Source organism: Poecilia latipinna, unplaced genomic scaffold (assembly GCF_001443285.1).
Source record: "Poecilia latipinna isolate Pla-1442-1.1 unplaced genomic scaffold, P_latipinna-1.0 Scaffold6, whole genome shotgun sequence".
Taxonomy (NCBI): Eukaryota; Metazoa; Chordata; class Actinopteri; order Cyprinodontiformes; family Poeciliidae; genus Poecilia; species Poecilia latipinna.
The window spans coordinates 544195-571100 of record NW_015112622.1 but is presented as its reverse complement, the minus strand read 5'-3'; the positions used below and the strand labels follow the sequence as shown (position 1 = coordinate 571100).

Genomic DNA, 26906 nt, shown 5'->3' with positions numbered 1-26906 from the left:
AAACTTTTAGGACAAAAAGTGGTTTGATCTAGAATGGAGTTGAGGAATGAGCCCTTAAAGGCAAGCCATCAAAACCTAAAAGATCACGTTGTTAGTGCACCCTGTACTGAACTTGCTGCAGGCAGGGCGTGTAGCCGGCTATGGGGTTGATGGTAAACACAGAGATGAGAAGAACAACAAAGCTTCACCGGAACACATTCTGTCGCTTCCGACTTTTTTCTGTTACCTTCAGATAGCTGAGTATTTCATATTTCAGCAACAAAGCAGTTCAAAATGCTTTACATCATAAAAACATCCTACAGTCACCAATTATGTAACAAGCAATGGCCATTACATTTTGTCAAATACACATCAAATGTTGATCAATGCTCCGGTTACTGCTAATCAAAGAAAATTTAAGCCTCAAGTTAAAGGAATTTGGTGTTTTGGCTGTTTTGCAGTTGTTCCAGAGTTTTGGTACATAATCTAAATGCTGATCTCCATGTTTGGTTCTGGATCTCAGGAAGCAGAGCAGAACCAGAAGACCTGACTGGTCTGGAAGGTGGATACAACAAAGTATTAGTCTTTGTTCTTTGGGTTTCAAACTGTCTTTATGTGATTCTGAAGATTCAGGTCCAAGTCCATCACTACACCCCGATTTCTAAACTAATACTAATACAAACTAATATGGGAGTGAACTCCATTTAGTTCTTACGGATTAAACACATCCAGAGTTCTTTTGGAACAGTTTTTGGAACATATTTTTGTGCTCTCATATTTTAAAAGAAAGCAAATTTATTGGAAATTCAGCCAAATCAGAATATGGTTTATGGAACCCAGTGAAACAAGACATAATTGAACACGCAAGATCTATGTGATCATAAGATTAATGTGGTAATTAATGACTGTGGTCATGATTTCATTACAATAAACCCTCCCTCCAAAAAACAGGACAACCAGTTTATTTTGATAGTTCAGGATGTCTGAGTGGTGATCTATGATTTTTATCTCATGTGAACTGAATTAGTTCTTGAGGCTGGACTGATGCAAAAGTTCCCAAAACATGACAATTGTGTTAATTGGTCTCTCTAACTTGTCTTTAGGTATGAGTGTGTATGTACATTGGTGTCTGTGATGCACTGGTGACCTGTACCCCGCCTCTCGCCTCGAAATTGCTGGAGATTAGACGATAGACACATCCTACAACACCATACGTGTCTCTTCTGTAGGAAATCTAACATTTCATGTGACGTTCCGTTTATCGACCTCTTGTATCATATCCAGATGCAGTCTGCTATTAATACTCCTCTTGAGGTGGCACATCCAATCTTTCCTCGTATCAAATTCCCCATTTCCCTCTGCCACTCTTCACCACCTCAGTCTCATTTGGCGCCTTTGTGAAATATATCCATATCCATCTTCCACATGGAATGCCAAATGCTTTAAGCACAGCTCGAGAATGAGCGGCCCCAGAGCAAAGTAGCACTACCACCGACACCACAAGCACACGTCCACGCAGTAGCCAACAATGGTGTAAAGCTAAGATGGAAATGGATTTGCATTTAAATGTGTTCATAAGAACTACTTAAATCAAAGCTGTTTTTCGAAAAAAGAAAAAAAAAACACATAAAACAACTTTTTCTTTCTTTTGAGTACAAAATGCCTATAACACATTGAATGTTTTTATTGATAGTTGCCATGTTTGACTAAATCAGAATCATCCAAATGGCTGTACAGGTATGAGAAGCTTCAGTGCAAGAACTGCTTTTAACTGCATTATTAGGCTGCAAACACATGTACACAGGACAGAAATAAATCGCCCACACTACACGCCCCAAACCATTAGAGGCCCAGGGAACACTGAATCAAGCCATTTATTAAAAATATTGAGCTTTTTTCCCCCTGTAAAACACTGACAAAAAGACCAATTACTGTAAATTCTATATGAACAGGCTTGTCAGTATATCTAGCCTCACAGTGACAAAAAAATGTACTGATAAGAAAAAGCACATGGCGGCGAGATAAGGGCAGCTTTGTGAGTATTTTTTATATATTTTTTATGTTGACAGCTGTTCTCAATGGCAGCACACAAAAAAAGTTGATTTGAGTATGTTTACAAGAAAAAAGAAAAGTTTATTCAAAATTGACATTTGAGTTTGCTCGGAAAGGCTCATCAGAGCCAGACCAAGGTTGCACCAGGAGGAGTTTTATTTGGGGGCCATCTTCCAATTAACCTTATTTTGAATGAAATATTTCATTTTCCTGGATGCTGATGCTTCTGCCGGGAAAAGAAAAGAGCAGATTTTAAACATCTACAGTCAACAAACATTTCATCACAGTTAATGAAAACTACTTCATTCAATTTCATTGCATTTCCATTGAGGCTTCACTAGCACATCTTTTTTTTTTTTAATTACCATTCTTGTGACAAGCGACGTTTTAGAAACAACGCTAATCATACCAGTGTAAACGTAAACCAAAATCGCTTGAAAATAATGCGTCACTCACGTCTTCTAGCGTTTGTGGATCTGGGCTCAGTTTTCGCCTGCACAAAGCACAACAACAATGGCGAACCTCAGTATTCGATCTTTGTTGCTGCACCTCTTTAGATCATTTGCTGTGGTCAGTTCTGGTAAAGTTAGCATGCTAAACTGTGGCTATATTTATGTCACTTATGCTTCATGTTCATGATTATATGTGCACCTCTTTACAAGCGAGTGGTTACAAAAACACGCCTTTGGATCAGAAAGTTCACAAAGATCCACCGCCTCCTACAGGCCTGGTATGCACACTACATTGTTTCCAGGGCTTTTTGAGCTCTCACTTCCACAATTTTTTCCGGGAAGCATTTTTGGAAATGTCGTGTGAACAGGGGCTCAGACATTTTTAGCTGTTTGCAATGAGTGCTGTCAGTATTAAGAGCTAAAGATTTTCTAAGAAGGATACAGTACACATTTAGACAATAATATTATAATCCTAAATTGAGATATTAACTAGAAGTTATGCTATATTTCCCATGTACTAATAGAAACCCGTGTTCATTGACCACTACATGAATCGCTTATGTCACAGTCTAAAATAAACAAGACTTCACAAAAAACATGTTAACTGTTCAAATAAAGAGCTAAAACTAATTTATGACTGCATACTAGTCAACAGCCTGTGCTAGTTTACATTTTCATTGTATCGTTTGCTTGTCTCTGCCAGAACCTCATCAGCTTATTTCAGTGAAGTTTAGAACAGCTTCCATTCACACATCCTTCTGCTTCTTAATGGGAGAGAAAAGTGCTATTAAAACTACATGACCAGTTCTTATTAAACCAAGGCTGGATTTCTAAGCTGAGCATCACTGAACAAAGTGCCTCGTCATGTAAACTACACATGGTGCATACAGCATTACCGTACCTAGGTTATATTTTCCAATGGGAAAGCCTTGGCATTTAAAATGAATCTTTTTGGCTTTGCAGTATAATATGACTCAACAAATACATTCGGGTAAAGAGAAAAAAAAAGCCAAGTTATAAAAGATTTGAACAAGTGACCGTGAGTCTGAATGAATGCAGTACAGTGAAGGTGAAATACTTTATTGTAACGTGTGTGTGGACCCATTCTAATGACGCGTAGGCTCGAACACCGAGGTCCAATTCACACTAGAATGGAAACCCACACAGGAGACTACTTTTAAGATAAAGTTTGAATATTTCAATGGATCTGCTGCACTTGTTCCTGGATGAATACAACCAGCCAAGATTTTCCACACACACGTTTTTCAAAGATCAAGGTTTGGAAGAGCTTTCTAACACTCGAGGGTAATTTTAAATCTTCTGTTTTTATTTCTAAAAATGAAAGGAATAAAGTAAATCAGTGATAGAAAAAAAAAACGTGTAGCTTGACCTGAAGCCTTTCGCTACTGATGAGCAAAAACAAACACAAACAAGACTCAATTAAAAAGTGAGAAACATTTCTAGCGTCTCAGCAGGCAGCACCAAATCAATGTAAAGTAAAAAACTAAAGCAGGCAGCAGTTGGCACAGCTAACTAAAATGCTAACTCTAAAGGATTGATCATACACGTTAGCTACACAAAGCGTTACTCCAACAGGGTATTTTGAGAAGCTAATGCCAAAGTGCTAACTCTAAAAAACTTCCACTGTCGAGCACCAATTTAATTTTTTATTTAAATGCCCTATAATGCCCTTTGAATTAGTATTTATGCTTATATCTTATTCTCTACTGTTTTATTTTGTTTCTATATGTCTCTTGTTTGAAATAAAGTTAGCCAAAGAGAGCGTGTGAGTAGAGGAAACAGAACTGCTCTGTAAAATTAACGTCCAAGTTCTTAATCGATCAACAAACTTCAAGACAGACATCAAACTTCATTCAACTGAAATGTTACAAAACTGTCAAGTAAGTTATTGCCTTAGAACTTACCCAGAACAAATAAATTTAGAGGAAGCTAAGTGCGCTTCAAAGTTAGCAAAGCGCTAAGCAAAAAATTAGCTCCCCTATTAGCAGATTAGCAGACGTGAGCTCACCAAGGCATGAGGCATGTTCATCAGAATCAGGAATCACAGTCTCAGTCATTGTGTTCTCTAATTTAATCCAGTGTTTGTTTAACTGGAAGAAAGTGGTGATTCTTACCTTTAAACACTTTAGAGAACAACTGAGACAACTTCCCCTGCACCGATAACTTCTTTCTATATCCTTTCTGTTGCATTCCCATGGCAATGCCTCTGTTTCCTCACAGAAGTTACATTCAAAGCTCTTCTTTGTTTCGCAACTTTTATCCTCTCTCTTTGTCTCAGAGACTCTTCCCTTTTCTTTATCCTTATTTTGTGGCTTCAACCTGTTTATCCCTGATCCCCAAAAGCCTGAAAAGCAATATTTTAAGACAAATAAGGACCAAGAAGTAACACAGATTGCACAACAGAATATCTTCTTTTCACAGAAAGAGCAGCAAGCAGAAAAAAACAAAAACAAAACAAAAAAATAAAACAATACAAACACAGATGTCTGTTTAATTTATCTTGTGAATGATACACCAACAGTGCCAAAGAATCAACAGTGATAATTGCGGTAATTGGTGCTTTATTCCACCGATTCCACTCATATGAGGAAGAACCCCTGAACACCTAGTTGGGTTTTTTTAGGATTCAGGGCTACAAAATGAAAGTAAAAGTCAAAACCTGATCACTGGACACTCAGAGCAGAAGGTTACAATAGTTTTAGTTTTCCCACTGTGGTTTAGATTTATTTCATTGTGACTGTCTGATTCAGTTAGTTTTAATTACTTTTTAGAGTGTGTTTGCTATTTTTTTATTAGTTAAACATAGTTTGCTTTCAGATTACTTTTTATTAGTTGTGGTAGTAAGTTTTTGTTTTTTATACTTTGGCTCATTTTTAGGTGCAGAATTCAATAAGAACAATGTATTGTGTTGTGATTATGTATACATTTATTGGGCTATGAATATTCAACAAAAGACACCATTTTCAATAAAGGTATTAAAATATTGTTAAACAACTCAATGACTTATGTTTTCTCCAAACTTCTACTTTTGTCGTTGCCATTTTGCAGACTAGCATAATTTGCTGACAGCTGGAAAATAGACACAAAAACTAAGGACATTATATTTAATGTCTGTATGCCTTAGTTTTATAACCACAAGATATAGTTCCAACAAGTTAGTTTTCCCCCATTCATTACAGTTTTTTATTTATTTCAGTTAACAAAAATTTTTTTCTCAGTTTCAGGTTTGGTAAGTTTTAGATACCTCGATTGTATCAAGGTATCTAAAACCTCGATACAATGCTGCATTATTATTGTTATTCACACTGGGAAATTTCTGTCTCACTCTACTATAAAATGAAGACCCAGCAGCTGGGAGAGACGGCACACTCCCCTCCTCACACACATCTGATGGGCTTCATGCTGCAGACGTCAGCACCGTGTCAGAAGGAGAGCAGCTTCCAGGAGCTAAGAGGATTGGGGGGCTAAAGACTAGTGACTGTGAAAGATGCGTGGCCCCCTGATGAGGACTTCAGAAGAAAAGAGAGGACTGAGTCTATGGAGAAGGGGAAAATGAGACAGAACCTGAACTGGGCTTAAGAAGAGGGGTATCGCCCAAAGTCTCCTATGGAATGTCATCCACAGAGCTGGCAGAGTGAGAACTTATCAGCAGGCGAGGCCTCTGCCCCGATTCATTCGCAGAGAAGAGTTATCGACCATTCCAGCCAGTGTTGCCAGAGGATTCTCACCTCGCTTTCATCTCTTTAGGATTTCTAAATGGCTGCAGAGGAGGTGTTTCTCATTCCGTCCTCCGTGACGCTGTGACCGGATAATCACGACATGTCTCACACCACGTTCCTCTGGTGAGCTCCAGTTCCAGGGAATGGGGAGAAAAAAAAGGACGATTTCAAGGCGGTTTCAAAGAAAAAAACTGAGATTAACATCTTTGAAAAATGACGCCTGATGAGAATCTGGTTTTAGTTCCTTTTCGGTGTGAAGTTTAAAGACGTCTGACGGGTCGTGGCTGTTGGCCTGATCCCTGGTTGACTATCTCTGAATTGCTGCATGTGAACCTGCAGATGGGTACTTAGTGCAGCCAAGCACTGAAAGCAGAAAGGAGACAAGGACAGATTTCTTTTTCTGAACAAGAGTGCTGAACCATCCCTTCATGCTACATGCCACTAACAAACTCATTGCTGTGAAAAAAATGGATCTAAACAAAACCTGAAGCATTTTCAAAGCATTATTTTAAAAGTTAAACTCATCAGACTCGTACTTGTAGTTGGTATGCTGTTATTTTAAACCTGTTGCACTCTTAGATAGATATGCATCCAATTTGAATTGACCAATTTAAAAAAAATAAAAGATTTTTACTACGACTTTTTCACATTTTACAATGAAATTCATGGTTTGTTGGGTGGCTCAGTTGGTAGAGCACACGCTCCATGTTCAGAGGTTACGACTAAGCTGCCCATGTGTCTTCCTACTTTTCCTCCATCTTGTTTCCTGTCTATATAGTGTTCAATAAAAACCACTAGTGACAGAAGAGAGAATGCATTGGCTGCTGCAGGCCCGTCTCTGATTGATGAAACCTACTTTATGTGCTTTTCTCAACAATCTTCAAACACGTGAAAGTAGCGACCAGCTAAGGTAAGGTCATTTTATTTATATAGCACATTTTCAGCAACAAGGCATTTCAAAGTGCCTTACATGAATTAGAAGGAAATACAAATAAAACAGCAAGCCAAAGGAAAGACAGAAAAGTAAAAGCATAGAACTACATATTGGCTCCCTATGTTTATTACAAATAAGAATAATTAGTTCATCATTTATAAACTAGTAGGGGTTTCTCTGGATTCTTGTTCCGATAAAACTAAAAGTTGGTTCTCCATGTTTGATTCTGTCAGTAAGTATAAAACTAAATGTTAGATCTAGTTGTTCCAGGTTGAGCTCCAGATGTGTACAATAAAAAACAAAATGTTGGTTCTCCATGTTTGATTCTTGTTCTGGGTTGTTGAGTATATGGTACTTTCTAAGTTCATTCTAGATTTGTAAGCTAAAAGGAGTTTCTCTGGGTCTTGCTCCAATATTGAAAGTATAAAGCTAAATTTTGCCCTAAAGTAATGAGCTAATGTCTATCAAAAGTAATATTTTAACAAGAGCTAATGATCTCAAAGGGAAATTAAATGTCGAAACTCATATCATCTTCAAGTATACTTGAAACAAGACTGAAGAAGCCTCTGACTAAAGTCAATGTTTCTGTATGACATGAGAATCATGACAAGCTAATAGCTCAAAATTCAAACACCAGAGGTTGTATTTCATGGTAGCATGGCCTGGATGACCTGGTGGTGGCAGCAAGTGCTGCTAATCCACCTCTTTTGCTTTTCCATTGAATCTCTGATTTACCATATGATTAGAAAGCCGGGCAGAGAGATATAGTTGTCAGAGATGTGATCAATTGATAAGTTGGGTTGATTTTCCTCCCTCTCTTTCTAATCTTCTCTCAGTTGTAAAAAAGAAAAAAAACAAAAAACCCACCTTGTTACCATGGTTACGCATCATAACAAAGGTCCACAAATAATTTAAAAAGCAAAAATCTTTCCAGTTGCGTAGCATTCAAAAGGAAAGAGAACCATTTTCTGGACATGTGATGCCTTAGCTAAAATGATTCTGAACAAAAGTCTTCAACGTAACAGAGCTACTCCAACAGGTTCTCACCATGAGCAGCGCGGTTCTATTCTAGTCCTCCATATTTCTTTTGGGATCGAACATTTTCTCATTCCAAGAACCCTTTCCATCCAAATCGTTCTACGTACGGCGTGTTCACAGAAATCATTATCTACCACAATAAGACACAACACATGTACAAGACATTATTGCCCAGATGTCTGTCTGCGGAACAGCATTAGACGTCTAATGTAGCTTTCTGCACCACGGCTCAGCATTTTCCCCATTTCCCCCCATCAACTTGCCTCCTCCATATGGTTATATCCATCAACTACCTAGCCATCAATCAGCCTCGCCGTTACTTTTTTCTCTGTCTGCTCGCTAGGTCGAGCTCATAAAACATCCAAGGCATTATTGTACATTAGACAATAAAGACATACTGCAGGGAAAAATCCATTAGGTTCAACAGAGAGAGGTGACATGAATAGAAATGTCTAAAATCCTGACTGAGAGGATCCATCTTGCTCTCTTGGGGAGACATGCAACAGTTCCTGTGCCGTTTTGTCTTCCAACACATGTTGCAGTGACGGTTAACATTCTCAAAGTGTATTAGCATGTGAAGGGGTGTAAATCTGTCCATGTAATAATAAGCTATATTACAATGGGATTGAGTTTTACTTAGGAGCAACGGAGGACAGTTGGTGGAAGAATTCTCCTTTCATCCCATTGGGCACTTTGGACCAGAGCTTGGCACATATACTCATGGGATTTCCATGCCAAGATCTGTCAATGGCTCATGGCCCTCGGTGTGATGTATGCAAGTTTAGGGTTTGAACTGTTGAAATTTCATTATCAGTAACACAAATCCAGATATACTCAGAAGTAATGGTTATATAAAGTTACTTTGTCTTCTTCTGGTATCATTTTCTACTTGAAGAAACTTTAAGATGCACAAAATGCATAACTTACTCTAAAATTCACCTTTCATCATATATTTTGAAACACACATACATTTTTTAGATTTTTGCGCCTTTACAGCCACAAGCAGTTTTCAGAATAGGATTTTTTTGTTTGTTTGTTTGTTTTACCATTGGCCAAAGTATGATACCTGCAAACGCAAGTTCATTATGCTTGATGTAATTACCCAGATCCTACCCTCTGGGCTCCTAGCAGAGCTCTGGACCTTCAGTGGTAAGGAGACTATATAATTTGAAATGGGCTTTTTTAAACTTTACATCATGTTCTAATATTATCCCCATATCTAAAGTGTTGCCTTGATTCTTTCATTAATGTCTGAGAAATCGTTTAATCTCCTGTGTCAACCACTCAGCTGGGCAGAACACCTGGTTGGACCTAGTACCACCTTCTAGCTCTTCATCAGAGCTGCAGTTTCCACCTCACAGAACACCCGTCCCCCACTCAGCTCCTTCAGACTAGCCAGCAGCAATTAGCAAACACCTCCATAGTTGTTTATTTTAACATAAACAATACTGGGAAATTAAACCCTCAAGAGCTCCAGTTTCTAAGAGCATCACTCCAATAAATGTTCAAACCATAGATAATATGCTTTCATGTACCTTGCCCTTTATATTCTGGTTGATCTGGTTTAACCAGAAAATGGCTTTCCATCTTGAAACATCAGAAGTTTTAGAGTTTTAGGGAAATAATTCAATCTCCAAAGGACAACAGGAAAATATGTTCAGTAGCCATCTAACTATAAGGAATTCATATTAAAAAAATCCTTCTCCCACTATTTTTCAGACTTTGTCTCTGTTGTTTATCATACCATCCGAGGCATAGGTTCCCATCAGAGCATCATCTAGGCTACTAATAGGAGCAGTAATCAATTATAAGGGACACAGTGCTCAGAAAGAGCCTCTTGAAATCTAAAAACCTTTGCATGGAGCCAAAATGACACCCTTACCCTGTGTAGACCTTTTTTTTCTCTTAGTTTTTAATCATTTTACTTCACTTTCAGTTTTGAACTTCATGGCTGCCCGTCAACTAATTGGCACATAATGTCCTTTGTGGTGATTCAACCACACCTGAAATGTTGCGTTGCAGCTAAAAGTCATTGAATTCTATATTTTAACAACAATCGAAAAGTAAAAGATGAAAAGCACAGTACTTTCAAAAGTATGCTCCTGATGTACCTCATTAGACGGCCATATTAGAACACAGAGAGCAGCTATGAGTGGTACTTGGCAAGCCGAAGCACAGATAATGAGCAGTTTACTAAAACACTGAAGAAAAAGGTCATTCTATTATTTGGACGGACTTACCGACCTGGATCATCTATTAATTAAATGCAAAATGGATAAATTTGGATTTCGTTGGAATAAATGTGCAGCAGATGTCTGAACAGTTAGTGTGCGTTTCTGATGTCTGTGATTTCTGTAACGAGCCAAAATAAAGCTGACCTTCAAGCTTCTCTTTAAAACCCTGCTGGAATGCGGTAATCAGCCTCGGCTCGGTGCAAAAGATTTGCTTATTCTGAAAGGTGAGAATTTTGAAAAACATGTGAACATGACAGCTTTCTCTGACACCTGCGACAGCTTGTAAAAATATATTTAACTTCAAGACAGTCAAAACGTTCAAGAAAAATCCTTCTGTTATGCTCCAAGATATAATTACGTATTAATCGTTTTTACATTTGTCGGGCAGCCAGTGGCAACTGTTGCTATGTATAATCACAGCACTGAGACAGGAAAGACATTCAGGTGAAACACTGCTGGTAGTTCCATTAGCAACAAATATGATTGAGTTAGGCCATACTTAAGGAAATCTTGATATGCACCCGGGCTACTAAATGCTAAAAGGTGAGAATGGATGACTTAGTCTTCAAATATGCTTACTTCCAAAAACAGGTAAGCAGCCAGTAGGAATGATTAAATTGTGGATTAATTTGGCACATAATCTGTACGAGTCATTTTCCTAAGGATGTAATTACATTTACAACAGGCATAAATGGTTGTGTCATGAAATGACAGATGTGAAAGTTACCAGAAGTGTTTAGGGCACCACGGACGTTGTGAAGGCTCAAGACAAGCAACACCTAAGAACAATCATTGTCTAAAATGCTAGAATACACAGACTGGCATTAACACTAGTGTTTGGGTTGGTGCCACAACCAGAAGAGAGGTAGTCTTATTCTGTTTAGAGAGGAATCAAATTCTGCTTTTCTAATGACTCAAGACGTCCTGTGTGAAGAAACAGTTGTTACCAGAAGTGCTTAGGGCTCCATGGATGTTGTACAGATTCAAGTCTCTCAAGAAAACAATCATTACACTGCATGTTAGATGGTCTATGATGTACCGCACTGACTTAAAGACTAACATGCAAGGCTGGCATTAACCCCAATGTTTCGGTTGGTGCCACAACCAGAAGACACTGACTGATGATGAGTGGTATCCTTATTCTGTTTAGAGAGGAATCTAATTCTGCTTTTCTAATGACTCATGGTGTCATGGGAGCCATAGCGTGCAACTAAAGGTTATATCTTTTAGTGATTCAGGGGGCCAATGTAGCACAGCAGTATGTCAATGAGATCCTGCATCAGCATGTCTTACCCCTCCTGACACAGCACCCTGGCATCTCAAGCAATGTGCTTTTAATGTGTCTATTAATTGCCTTCATCATTTTTTGAGATCCTACTGTGCTAAGACAGGTGACTCCAACTGAACACATGTAGGATCAGCTGAAAGTAGAAGCTACAATAAGGACACAATAGGAAACGTGCAACCTGTTAATATTTAGCCAAACTGGTTTAAGATTACATTGTTATTCTTGTTTCTTTAGGTGTAGAGAGTCAGAGAACGTTCCTGGACATTTTATGGTTAGGTCACAGTTTGTGTCAACTGATTTTCTTTTTGTGACTGTCTGTGTTTTGCGGTTAGATTTATGTACAATTCACTTCTCACTCTATGACTACATAATTTCATTAATAATTCAATGCAAGTCCATTTTAGCTGATGCATATTTGTTTTCTGTAAAATTCTAGGATAGCACTGGTTATGGTGGCAACATGTTAGAATAGTTCTGATTTCATTTATACTCATCATTTTTATGTTGGAGGTATTGTTGTTTTTTTTTTGGACAATTACTCCAACTGGTTTTGTCTTTCTCTTTCTCACTGTTTAATCAATGTCACATGCTGTTTTTATTTTAATTATGTAAAGCAATTTGAAATGCCTTGCTGCTGAAATGTGCTATACAAATAAAATTTGATTGTTTGAAATATTGATTGATTGATTGATTGATTGATTGATTGATTGATTGATTGATTGATTGATTGAATGCTGCGAATCTTGGAGGCATTTTAGCTCTTCCTGTTTTACTTTTGGAGAATTGTTATACTTAACTATGATAACAATAGATACAGGACCACATCCCCAACTCCAACATCTCTATGTCCTGGTTTCTAACTGTATGTTCACGTAAAGAGGAGTGGCAAGAGCAAATGACGTGGATTAACAGGGCTTGTCAACAACTGATGCTGTCATCCATACTGTGAAATATTGTTTATCTCTGGATATTGAGCTGTTCATAAAGCTACAGTGACTTTGGTCAGAGGCTTATTCAGATTCAAGACTGCTAAAAGTCTTGAATCTTATCTACAGCATCAACATCGACTCTGACAATATACTTCAAAAACATTTAATTTCCTTTTGAGAAAATAAATCATCACTGAATTAAATTGGAGTTGAATTGTCTATGTGCTTGTGTGACAGTGTTTCCATAACATGTGAGGAACCTGCCAACCAGGAGACTATATAGCTGCAGGTTCAGCCCTCTCTTCTTGAGCGGTTACTCACCGACGGAAAAAGGAAATACAAAAACAAATTAAACTAAAAGGTCACACACCCTCAGATGACCCTCCCTCCCCCCACTCCACCTTTCAACATCCACCCAGCAAGTTTAATTAACAAATCAGCTGAAAATGCCAAGAAAACCGACATTATGAAAATATCACACTGTTAAGATACTTCTCCTTATCCACTCCTTGCTAATTGGGTACCACTTAATAGAATGGTGAATAAATATTGTTCATTAGCGTTTAGACCTGGACATCATTCTGTCTGGGCTTCCTCTTGTGTCCTGTTGGTGTTGAGGTCCAGGTTATGTGATATATTTAGACCATACACTTTGACCCTTCCTTATGTGTATATGTGACATTTTAGGGAAACATTGAAAAATGCTTTGAGAATTCAGACATTTGAGCTATTACACATTATGTAATAGCAGGGAGTAATATAACTTTTAGCTTGTTTGGGGTATCATTTCAAAGACAGCACGAGACCAATGAGCAGAAAAGGTGAAAGCAAAAGCTTCAACTGCACCAATGGTAATGAGGAAACCACAGCATAAAGATAAAACAGAATGGAAAGGAGGATAAAAAAAAGAAAACAGATGAGGTGCCAGCAAAGAGAAAGTTAGAAGATAAATAATGTGGTAAAAAAAAAAGAGAGAGAGAGAGAGAGAGAGGAATAGAAGGAATACAGAGAGGGAATTTAAGTGCATCAGGGGCATCTGGCAAAAAGGAGCGCGGCCTGAAAAACAGAAGCACAGAATAAAAATGAAGGAGGGAGGAAAGCAGATGTTTACATTCACCGCCTCATCCTTCTGCAGAGCCGCAAAGCCATCAAGGGGAGGAAAGAAAAAAAAAAAAAAAAGAATGTAAAGATGGAGGATTATGAAGGTAAAGTAGGGGTTGAAACTCAAAAATGATGATAAATGGAAAATACATGGTCTGCGTGAATGTCTGCACCACATAATAAAGAAGTTATGAGATTGATTCTCGGGCTATGGAAACAGAAAGCACTTTTGCCTGTCAGTGGATTCTTTTTGACAGTTGACATCAGAGAGAAACCTTTTTGATGCCATTCTCATCTTTCCTCAGAACAAACCAGCTGTGCTCTTGTAGTAGCAACAGCTCCACTAAATTCACCAGGTGAGGATGGTCGATTAGACTTACAAAACGCACCTGTTGCTTACGTCATGCAGTTTTACGTGTGCATATTTTAATTCCTTATGATTAATCTTTAAAGTGTTATAATGCAAATAAGAGTCATGTTCAGCAGGGGTTTAAACTAGGCCTGCACTAGCGGTGGTTCTGCAAGGCATGCCACTACTGGAACCGCCCCACTCTGCTCCACCAAGGGCACTGTCCCTGGGGAGCCAATTAAGAGTGTCCACTGTACCGCTGACAGCTGCTGCAGCTGCAGCCCTGAACACCTCCCAGCCACACATCACTAATGGTGGAATACTGCAGAACTGGCAGGGGGGGAGATGGAGCAGAGGGCAGAAAGAATCAATGGAGACAGTGGTCAGCCTGAACGCATCAAGGCATTGTCGGGGAGCTGAGAGTATGTGGCAGTGTGACCCTTGGATAGTGTAATGTTAGACTTAGAGTTCTTGGACTTGGGTATGAAGGTTACTAAAAGAGAGGATTGCGTGTGGTGCTGCAAAGTGTATGAAGAATTGATTTGTGTTTAATCAGTTGTTTCTTTGTTGTAACAATGATTGTTGGGAATAAATCTTCTAGTTTTGGAAAGTTATGCTTTTCCCCTTAGATTGAGCCACGTTTATGGTACATGCATTTGTGAGTTTATCATTTGGATTGGACCAAGGAAAAACTTGACAAATCCGTAAAAATGGAACTTGTCAACATCAGGGGCGATCTCAATCCAAAGGAATGTTGAGGAGACATTCTGTAATCAGAGAGAATGCCATATAATCTAACTTAGATATCCAGTTGCAATTTTAGGCTGAGTACAGTGTAACCAGAAGCCAAAGCTTACCCACCAATTACTCACTGGATAGTCCCCTGTCCTCCCCTCTGAAGTCAGCCTGGAGGGTATATGGTAAATGGCTTGCACTTGTATAGTGCTTTATCAAGTCTAGGGGACCCCAAAGCGCTTCATACCACAGACAGTCATTCACCCATTCACATACACACTCACACTGATGGTGGGAAGCTACTCTGGGGAAGTCTGACAGATGAGAGGCTGCCATGCACTGATACCACCACACCCTCTGACCACCAGCAGGCAAGGCTGGTAAAGTGTCTTGCCCAAGGACACAACAACACAGGCGAGTGGAGAGGGGATTGGACCGACAACCCATCGATTACGGGGCAAACTACCATCAAAATGTGGTTTGCCCCCTCCATCGTCCCATGAAGGGTGGCTTCAGGAGACTGCCTGTTTCTCCTACAATGTGTCAAGTAGTGTTTGTGTTAGTCTTCCTTCATTGACAGCCCTTAAATTTAGTTTGACATAGGAGGCACAACCCCCCGAACACAGATAGAAATACACCCAGGACCACAGTGGTTATCAAACCGGTCCACCATGTTAAGGTGAAGATTGTATCTTGAATTCTGAATCGAGATACAAGCTTTTGCCTCAAGCCAATCAGTTTCCTGTATCTTGATGGGTGGGATGATAAGATGGAGTGGGAGACAAGCCCTTATCAGCAGTTATGTGAGCCCTGGTCTGTAATGGTAAATAAATAAATAAACTGAAGTTCAAAGCTATCCATCTATTCTTCAACACTCACCAATGGTCATTAGATATGGATCTTGACCAAAAGAAAATGATTCTGAATACAAGTGGTTGATATTAGATTTCTTTGTAGGGTACCTAGATTCTGCCTGAGAGACCAAAGTGATGCGCTCACTCATGAGAATATTGATGTAGAGCTATTGCTATTCTGCATTTAAAACAAGTTCAGATGGTCCAGGCATCTGATCAGAATGTCTCACGGGTGCTCTCTGTTTTCTGAACATGTTCCCATGTGAGAAAACACAAAAAAGTTCTGGAGGAATCACTTGACAAAGGAATATTTGGGTTTATTTCTTTGAACTGTTACCCCCTCAGCTTGATCTCAAACAAATTAACGGACGGATGGACAGTGGCATCAAATGTCAGTCGCTTATAGAGTAACGGTACTCGTTTTTGTACCGTTTTTGAAAGGCAAAGTGACACAAAGCTGAGTCTCCAGACAATAGTTATTGATGTAAACTTAAAGCCAGCTGGAAATGTACTTGGTGTAGAGTGAATCTTGCAAGAAAAGTAGAAAGTAGGGGATCACTTCACGGAACAGTGGCTATATTTGAGAAGACTTGGGAGTTGAAGAAATATAGTTACAGTTTGGGGGACTGTGTGCATGTGAGATACAATTTGTGAAACTGAGTCCCTCAGCAGAATGAGTAGTCGTGCAACACTCATCGCACTGTTTTTGTGCATGAACATCCCTCAAAGTGCCATGTAAATACCTTTTGAAAGATGCAAACTGACAAAAGGTTTCTCACACTGCGCAGAGTGGGAGGAAAATATGTGTGGTTTGGTACAGTGTATGTGTATGTGTTTTGTTTTTCTTTTTTTTTTTTGCACATATTTTTTGTGAGTGGGTGAAAGAAATGCTAGCAACAGAGCATCTGGAAAGGTGACTTTCAATCTAAACAAACTGATGAAGCAGATGCATGATTGGCAGGAGAATATCCACTCTAACTTCCTCTTATTGGGATTTGATTGTGAATTAAAAGCCTGTATGCATGGAGTGAGAAAATACCTTGTTGTTAAGGAGGAAGAGGAGATAAATGCTAATCTTTAGCTGATATTTACTCGGGACTCAAGGACATCCCACACAATGAAGCAGCGCAACACTAAGACGTGGGTTTACTGACAGGAGAATTATAGTGTTTTGGCATGTTTCTTTCTCTCATCCTGACAACAGAAGCTACCATTTGAGCATCTTTGACCCCCGGCCTGAACATTGCCTGTTTTGTAGTTGATAATTTCAGTTGTCCTGTTTTATTCAACATCCAATTCACTTCTAAATATAGAAAATAGTGGTGGGACTCTATTAAAAATTTTGATCCAGTTAATTGCAGGGTCTGAGACAGATTTATTGCAATTTATCACTTTTTAATTAATCTACATATTAGTAAAAAAAGGGCAACATTTTCCATTCAAAAACGCTTTTTGCTTCTAAATTACAGAATTAATAGACATATGAGCTCAATGACCAAAATATTTGTTACAATATTTGTTAAATGTTATCTAGTGTATACAGACATCAGATCGATGGGAAGTGCTATCCTACCCATTCAACTTTTAAGTGTTTGAGGAACCCATGATCATTCATGGAACCTTTTTGAAAGATACTTATTTTATTTAGAAGCGTTTTTAATGTCAGGGACATCTGGGTTGCAACATGGTTGGCATTGAGATGCTATTCTACACAGTAATGGTTTCGCCAATAGGCTAACTCCTTTTAGCATAACTTGAACACAACAATGGTCTTTTCAAGCGTCCCACCAGATCATTTTTTGAATCAAAAATTAGCCCCCAGTGGGCCAAGACAAACCTCTTTGTCATCCATTGCCATTGCGGAGGATGGTTGTGTGTCCAATATACAAAAACAAAATAGATGATTATAATTGTACCAAAAACACGAGAATATTAAAGTTCTGGCCAGAACCTTTGTTTTTAAAGCAAAACCAAAAGTGTAATTAAATGTGTTAAAAGAAATCCGCATGTTAAAATCTATATAAATTACACTATTTAAGTGTTCAAAATTAATAGAACCCTTTGACATTCAAATTAAGTAGGTAACTCCAAACATTTAAATTAAAACTGTGTTTAGCTTTCTTCAACACATTTACCTTATTTAAAAATATAGATGTGACACATTTTGCAAATATATGTTGAATATTTTCCCTAGGGAAGCATTAAGTATTGAAACCAAACAGTGAATGGCAGTTTGGATTGTGTTTTACATTTAGATGGTGAATTCCACATAAGTGTCGGGACACGGTTGCTTGTTCTTGTGAGTTTTTCCTTCCCACCGACAATCTCATGTATGACAACCAGTGTGACTGAATATGAACCTATTGTTACCTGGGCTAGACACAGCTGTCAGTTTTCCAAAGAGCAGCCGCATTCGCATGACGTTTGGAGACTGTACAAGACAAGGGGCATAGCTCCTGACCTTTAAACTCCCGGCTCAATGAAATAGATGAGGCTTTGCATTGCGATGCATACGTAACGGTAAAAAATAGGAATACTGAAAGTAAAATCACTAACTTTTTACTGCCAAACAGAGTTTTATAGTCTTTGCGTTGCTCTGAGGTTGTTTTGAGCAAACACCTTTAAACAAAGAAACAGAGATTTAATTTATCCTTCTGGAGTTTGTAAATAGGGAGCATATGAGTACATTTTGGAATAAATCAACACCGCATCACATGCAGGGAAGCTGTATTTTATATATATATATATATATATATATATATATATATATATATATATTATCTCAAAGGTCCCAATTAAAATCTTTTCTGGATTCTGATACATTGTTTGCATGCGTCCAAACACTACACACTCACTTTCTTCACCCAAGTGATCCTCTCCTGCATTTGACAAGGAAATGATGAAAAATTCGGTTTATGACTTAATATTGTCTTCATTTCTGGCATACAACACATGCCTAAAGGCAAATTCTGCCCGGAATTTGAATGCATTTTCAATGCCTTGCAAAAGTATTCATACCTCAGCCAAAAACTTCAGTGTATTTTGTTGCGATTTCATGCAGTTCACCCAAACACAGTAAAACTGGTGTAGAGACCAAATGTTTTACCCAATCCCTGTAACAGAAAAAAAAAAACAAAAAAAAAAACACAGAGAGAACAAATGGAGAGCACCTGTGAGGATTGATTTCAAAGATTTGTCACAGATTATCAATTGGATTTAGGTCTGGACTTTGACTGGACCAGTCTGACACATGATTGTGCTTTGATGTTCAATTACTGTCGTGTAGTTGACCGCTTCAGAATTTGTTGATTTTACAAGGTCAATACTGTGGACAGGCCTTTATATCCGGTCCACATCCAAACTCTGTTATGTGAGGTTAGATTTCAGCCCCTAAGAGGGGACAGTGACATTAAACTCAAGTGCTGTGTTAGGCAGGTAAACAAAAGGGCCTAGACATCCGGATTCCTACCACTTTTGGGACAAAGAATGCCTATCGAAGGTAATTACAGGAATCTATATTTCTTGATGATTAACCACAGTATGCAAACAACTCTTGACTCCTTGCTCAGTGCTCACCATTACTGTCCTTGGTCACTGTTTCTACATGATCCAAGATGGAACACAGCCCAGCCTCTCAGTGTCTCATTAGACATTCTCAACCATAATTATGAATGCTTTAAAAAAGTCACGGTTGCTGTCAAAGATTTCACCTAGATATTCCTGTTACCTATTTAAGAAGCTTGTAGTTTGAGGCTCATATGGTAGCCCTTTAAGCAGAGAGGACAGCCAACAAGTGAATACTCCCGACACAATGAGCGAGGAAGCTCTGGACGCTGTGGTCCTCCTCTGCACTGGTCTGATAAATGCATGTGGCAGATCAGAGGGAATGTAGAAAGGGATACCAATCTTTCCTTTACTGCCTCTTTGTCTACTGCCTGCTCACATAACAGACATTAATCAACATGGAAAGAATTGTTTTCTCTCCACTGCATGGCACAAAAAAAAACAACCTCATCTGTGTCTGGGGCGAAGGGAACGGTAATGTTGCGTGACATTCTCTTCATATCGCCGAGCTAGAGGTCACCTCCCGGCACTGAGGGAGGAGGAAAAAAAAAAAAAAAAGAGGAAGGGAGAAAAATAATTCTCTCCATCTCTCACCTGTTCGCCCACTCTGCCTGCATTTATCCATCTGCACTCTGCTCATGTCCTTCCATCTACAAGGCCTTGTGTGACACACATGGAGACATTGTACCTGGAACGCTGTTAAGTTTTTTTATTTTATTTTAGGACAAATAGAGTCACATGTTTTAAATTACAGTGTGAACTGACCAACATCATTATCCACCATAATTACTAAAGGGAAATAAACGGCACTGTATGTGAGTCATATAGTAATATGAGCAGGCAAATGCCCGTTGTGCCCTGCTGGGGTTGTAATTGCTCCTTAGTTCTGACACCACAGAGCAAATGTTTCTGCTGGCTAAAAACCACACCATGTAATTAATTTGATTGGTGGAGGATTAGCGAGATGACGACTTGATTTACAAAAAAAGGTACTTTGTGTCATTTCCAAATAAAGTGAGTGTTGTGTTTAACATTTTAACTCCAAAACACACTCAAGTTAAACTGCAACACCAAAGCCATTTTTAGCAAGGGGAGTTGCTTGTGTATTTTTGCACGTAATCAAATGACTCATAATAGACTGATAGAACACCGCACATTTACACTCTTAAAATGACAACTCATGGCTCGTGTGAATCACCTGACATGTCTCGCTAAAATAATCATGGAATCCCACACCTTTTATGGAAGTGTTAAAAATGGAAATTATCTTCGACAGCACTACCAAGGAAAACGGTTTGAGGCGGTTTAGAAGCAGCAGTTAGGTGTGTAACATCAGAAGAAACCAAACTAAGCTGGTGAAAGCAGCGACCATTAATTGCTTTTTGTTTCGCAATAAGCAATTAATGGCATGGTAAATTAAACTGAGCTCCATAATTTCCATTCTGATTAATATTTTTTGAAGGACAAGCATTTTATTCATGATTTCTGTTGTGTGAGATTTTTTATTTTCACTTTCTATTTAGCATTTTTTTTAAATATTATTATTTTTGTATAGTTCCAGTGTAGAGTGTTCTTTACAAAAATAAAGTTTTTTGAAAAAGAGAACAAATAGAAATCGAGCTAGATTTAATTCACTATTCAATTAAGTGGTTTATTGCTTCTTTGACAGGCCTAAAGGAAAATGGTCTCAAATTAATAATATTATCATTTATTGCAATAATTACTAGGACAATTAATAGTCCTGCAAAATCTGTTATGATGTCAAACTTAAGTGAAACCAAACAAAGGGAAATTTATGAATGCAAAACAAGCAATGATTCAGTTTTTTATGTGACTTGAAGTATCGCATTAAAAAAGGTTGATGGAAAAAACAACAACTAACTTCGTCAGTTTCACAGAAATTTTTTGTGGCTTTTCCCAGCAATTAATGTGTGGGATGGAAACACATTCAGACATTCACTGGTGGGTCTGTGCCTTACCAGAGGCATGAAACTATGAAAACATTCTAGGTCTAAGCCTCCAACTCAGAGGAGATGATATGTAATCCATGCTAGAGTGCAACCTCTACTTTGTTTTCTACAGCCATACATGGACATAAACATGCCTAATTCGCATTTTCTTTCCAACATTTTAAAAGTCAGTTCAATATTCACATGGCAATTGAACGGAAACGGCCATAGAGGCCATCATGAATCTCGTTGATGACCGCTCAATAGCTCGAGCGCTCTGATCTCCAAAGCATGGACTAAAGCCTTTCCCTTAGACTGAAGACCAATCAATACCGGGACAGCTTTATGTCTACCTGCACTGTATGAGAAACCACAGAGCAAATCCAGGAAGGAAGATGGGGGCCACGAGTGGAAGGAGGACACTGACAAACCAAGACAGTTGACTGACAGGTTGAGAGCAGGCTCTCAGCAGTGGAAATGACTCAAGTCAAGTGTGGTGCTCAGAACTGCACCTCAGCATAAAGCCAAGCAAACAGTGACTACATATCACCCCCTCTGACCAATCAGTGCAAACACACCATTTATGTGGCTCTCAATAAAAGAAAGAGAGGAAAACACATTTGAGCGTGGTCGGAGAGCAGAGAATGTTAATCAGAAGGGATTTTCTGAGTTTAAACATGAACACACTAAGGCTCTGACATGAATTCTCCTGCAATTGAGAAATGGTCTCCAGGTGGGGACTTGTTTGTTTAGCAGTGCCTAGATGCAGCTTTAATTACTTTCCTAGCAACTGCCTCTAAAACATGCTGAAAGCTATATCTTGCACATCTGTGTAATGTCCTAAGTGGAACGTGACCTCTGCCGCTTCCTCTTATCTGTGCAGATTTAATTTGTTTGCATGTGTAATTTAAAGCCGGGGTGCTTGTTTTTAGTTACTGTAACACAAGCACACCTGTAATTTGATCGAAGCAGAAGCAGTCACGTCCAAAACCATAAACAACCGAGGAATGTTCTTAACACAACGATGCTTGCAAGTTGCGGATTGGGTGACAGTTAAATGTAACCTACCTCAGAGAACGGGGTGGCCATCAATAACCCCCAAAATAGGACGAGACCATTTGTACGGAGGACAGCAGTTATGAGTATCCTGACTGAATAATTTGGAGGAAGATAGATCTGCGCAATCAGGAGGGTTCAGCACAGATGATAAAGTGGCTTAACCGAGGACATTTTGAAAGGGGTTCAATTTAGTCTGCTGTCAAATTAGGTGTGAATTCTCCAAATTTAGGACATGTGTTGGGTGTCAGATCAAATTTATTCAGCTAACAGACCATTTAGTCCTCCAGCACAAACAAATAAGGAGATGAAATGTCATATTTCTCCCCGAGATATTTGTCAAGAGGGAAATTCTACACGTTGCCACAGCAATTTTAAGCAGGATATTCTGGGTGAAACAATCCGTTTCCAACCACACTGCCAGACTCTTAGCTCACCCACATGCAACAGCCATTGGCGGTCAATAATCTGCCCAATGAGGAAACCTTAGTTGACATGTAGAAGAGGAGGAGAAAAGGAGGAAACTGTGGAGGATGAGAGACCGGGTGATTTGTCTTGCGTACGGGCCATGGGTTAAGCCACTTGGTTTCCCACACTCCGGTTATCATCGCAGACAGATTACAGGGTCCTCTCTTTCTGAGTCCAGGATGATGCTGGACAGGCCTTTACTGCGCCACCGCCGTTATGAATGTTCCACTCGCGCTGTTCCCCACCGTAATCAATCACGTTTACAGCCGGTTTGAGTTATTGCTTTCACTTGACTCCCTGTGAGTAGATAATGTCCTTACTGGTTCGTCATCCCCCATAGGAAAGACTGAACACCCAATCCAAACTCCTAATAAAACCATATTCTACAAACTTTTTGCACCCATGCACAAAATCCCCAGGCTGAAAGTATTGAGGGGGAATTTTTTTTAAGTTTTCCCCTCATTAAAAACACAATTATATATCTCTTTTACCTGCACAACAATAAACATGTAATATTTTACATTTACCTAAATGTTTACAGTTGTTTAAATCTTTGAGGTTATTATTTTCCTTTTTTTTAAGTGTATAGATGTTTTCAGTTTATTCTGAGCAATGGAGGGAAGAATTTTCCCTCTTCAACCTTTGCTGTGTTTATCCAAATGTAATGGTCTGTGTTTTTGAGTAAAAAACTTTCTGGATGTTTGTGGCATGACGTATTGTGAAGCAGAAATAAAATAAAACAAAGAGCTATGGAAAATTGACCTGAGGTAGATGGAATAAACCAAGTTCATCCCAACGTATGAACAAAACCGACAGACAAGTAGGTAAAAAGAAAAACACGAACAATCCGTTTAAATGTTGTGAGTGGAAACAAGCAGTAGAGGGTATATCAATGGCTTTTAGGTCTGCAGCCGAGAACTGTCCCATCTGGGCAGCATTGGGAAGCCCCAGATGGGACAGTCACCTGGATGCACTTCTATAACCTATTTCCACAGTGAAATGACTGGTGGGATGGGATAAGACAGCAGCGGCACCGAGTGGAGTAGCACAAAAGGGAAAGTGGTGGCGGTGTGGCTATCTCTAGTTCTGCTCCAGTAGGGCTATCTTCATTTCTATGGCATCCCAAAGGCCCTGGGGAGGGGCTATAAGTGTGTCAGGGCTCCTGTGTGCTGGGGGAGAGGCGGGGATGGCGGAGGGGTTTCAAACACTCCATATCAGGAATATATTCTCTGCTCATCTCACTCTACCCCACTTTCCAACCAAACATTCTCCAGTCGCCCTCCTGCTTTGCAAGCTATTTCTTTGCTTCACTTTATTAATTTCCACCTGACACAGCATGCACCCCCATCCACCTTCTATCCTCCACCCTCCTGTTTGGGATACAGATGCTGCATACAGGGATGACTTGTAGACACCTTAATGGTAGTAGCAGGAGGGGGAAGGGGGGATGATGCTGATGGATGCTGGGTCTGTCAGTCATCACAGGCCTGACACAGATGTGTCAGACAAAGACGCGATCTCTGAAGTTCACTTGAACCGTGTGAAGTAGCTTTCTGCCGGCAGAGCACGAGGGGGTGCGTTTGCATGTGTGCGCGTGTGGATTTTTATAATACGAGGTAGGAGCACGAGCAGCTGGAGGTTTCTGTCTGTCAAGCTCCTTCAGTAAACTTTCATTTTCCCCGTCCTGACACGTTGCTTCAAACACAGAAAATTCATGCCTCTGCTCAAGCAGGAAATCACATTTTAACCCTTGTGCGTCCTCATACTTTTTTTTTTCCCCCCCCCGATGACAAAATGCTGCTTCAAAGAATAATCGCACCAACAAATCTGCGGTCCTGAAGATTATCGTTAAAAGATATGAATGCTATTCTTTAAATATGTACTGCTTAATCCTATGGGTAGCTACTTCTGTAAATCAGATGAAAAAAAAAACAAAAAAAAAACAGCTTAAAAAGAAATCTCTACCAACATTTACCTCTTACTGCAAGAGTTCTTATAGGAAATTACATTTAAATATTTGAAAGTGACACGATAATGGAAAGCTATCTGAGTAACATTCAAGCCAAACTCATCCAAAATAATAAATAAATATGTGAGGAAAGCTGATGACATCTTAAAAGTTAAATTATGTGCTCTTCTTAAGTGAAAAGAAACGACACAAAGAATGTCCTCATGGGAGCATGATGGTACTTTTCAGGAAGCATTCACAACAGCCCTGTTTAGTCTGCTTCAATTGAACTCTAGTTTGTCTGGAGAGTCTGATTCATTTGGGGAGGTGTGAATGCGCAATGGAACCAAAAAAAAAACAGAATTTGGTCTGCTTAAAAACCTAGAACTGGGTGTGGTTGAAGTGAACTCTGGTGCGGTTCGAATGTATGCAAATGCCAAATGGACCAGAGGTTGCTCAAAAAGCAAAAGAGTAATAATTTGTTTAAGATTTTACCAGACATAAAAAGTGATGTGGCAGAAGCTAACCATGAAACTTATTCTTATTCAACGTTGTGTCTAATAAACACAACAGTGTTGTAATCCTAAGCTCCTGCAGAGCTTAATTTGGAAACATATCACATTCAACAACCACTTTAAATCTGAGGTGGGTGGCAGGGAATGTTAGCTGAGGGATAAGGAGTGGGTGGTGGGATACATTCATAATGTTGCTCCTGCCAAGCGTTCTCTTCTGCTTCCGAAAACTCATCTGGGTTGGGTGAAGTGGAAGAGGTGGTGGATTTTCAAGGCATCCGCCATGCATAATATAGGACGCTTTGTTTATTAATGGTGGGCACTCCCACTGGAGACTGAAATACTTGACGTAGGCCCCCCCTGAGCATCGCTCCTTTAATATCTGACGGCTAAATAATTGAAGAAGCCTTACATCAGCACGGCTTCTAAGGAGCCGGCCTCCGCTTCTCCTGTGTCTACAAAGCGGAGGCGGTGCCCACGCCATGATGGTCTCCCACTGACGTACCCACAATGCTTTCATGTGCCAGGATAGACAGTGGATGGGGACGACAGAACATCCTCCCCACACGTCGGCGATGTCATCATGTCGCCTCCCGCAAGCCCCGAGTCAAACCTCAACACATGCCTAAGGAGTTTAATCTGCAGAAAGGAAATGGTTTGGCATTGAGCCGTTTATGAAAATACACTTACTGACTCTGTTAGTTACACCAGTTGAATAACTATGTTGTTTTCTTATCTAAAAGTGAGAGCCTCATTGGCGTTTCTATCTAGATGTGGTGAAGTTTAAACTGAACCTCAGTGAAAAGAGGATTATAGTGACTACTACACCGATGCACCACGAATTGTTCCAACAAAGACGGAAAAAGAAGAGCGAATAAAAAGCACTTGTGTGGATAAAAACGCCTTCTTCACATCAGAAGTTATGGAGGAACTTGCAAATTGGTTGGAGATTATAAGAAAGTAACAGTAGCTTAAATAATAACTTGTTATAACCATTTTGTTTTTATTAGAGATTTTTTGGCACTGGTAGCTTTAACTGAACAGGAGATAAACAGGAAATAAGGTGGAGAGAGAAAGGAGCGTACTGCTCTACAAGTCGGGTCGGGTCGGGTCAGGGTCAGGGTCAGCTTGTTATGCTGTAGAGACAAATAATGAAGCCTGTTTGGAAATTTAAAAAAAGGACCCAACTTGGTGCCAGGAAGGTGCAGCTAGTAAAGTAGTTTTCCTATCCAACTGAGACAGATTTAGCTTTTTATAATCAAATACATAAAAAAAAAACTTTACAAATGAATAAATATACATTTTTAGGGATATATAATATGTCAGCATTTGAATCATTATTTGTTATCTTTCTTCTTTTTTGAGCTGTTTATTCATGGAAAGGTTGCTGCTTCACTTTGGATCACATTAGTTACCAGCTGAAGTTTGATTAACTTAAGAAAACTTAGTAAAATGCAGGATTGCATTTTACAACTAAAAGATAAAAAGCACATTACTAGTCCATGATTTATTTTTCAGCACAATGCATGTGATATCTAATTAACCATCATGTGGTTAATATTTTGAGTTTATTTTGTTTTTTAATGCTTTGAATTCACGCTCTACAGCAAAACCCGTCTTCCACTGATTTAATGACATTTTCCGTTCCTCTTAAATCAGGGGTGTCAAACTCAATTTCACCAAGGGCCACTTCAGCATATTGACCACCCTCAAAGGGCCACATT

General features: G+C 39.2%; 1 protein-coding gene and 1 long non-coding RNA gene across 10 annotated transcripts in view; both read right to left on the bottom strand.

Annotated features, from left to right (window-relative positions):
* nrxn2b (neurexin 2b) overlaps positions 1-26906 on the bottom strand; it is an 825611-nt gene that overhangs the window by 277828 nt on the left and 520877 nt on the right. The window lies entirely within an intron of this gene.
* Positions 2165-8163, bottom strand: LOC106936331 (uncharacterized). Its single transcript, XR_001422114.1, has 3 exons — positions 7893-8163; positions 4619-4848; positions 2165-2257 (listed from the first exon to the last, which is right to left on the bottom strand). It is a non-coding gene; the product is annotated as an uncharacterized LOC106936331 (long non-coding RNA).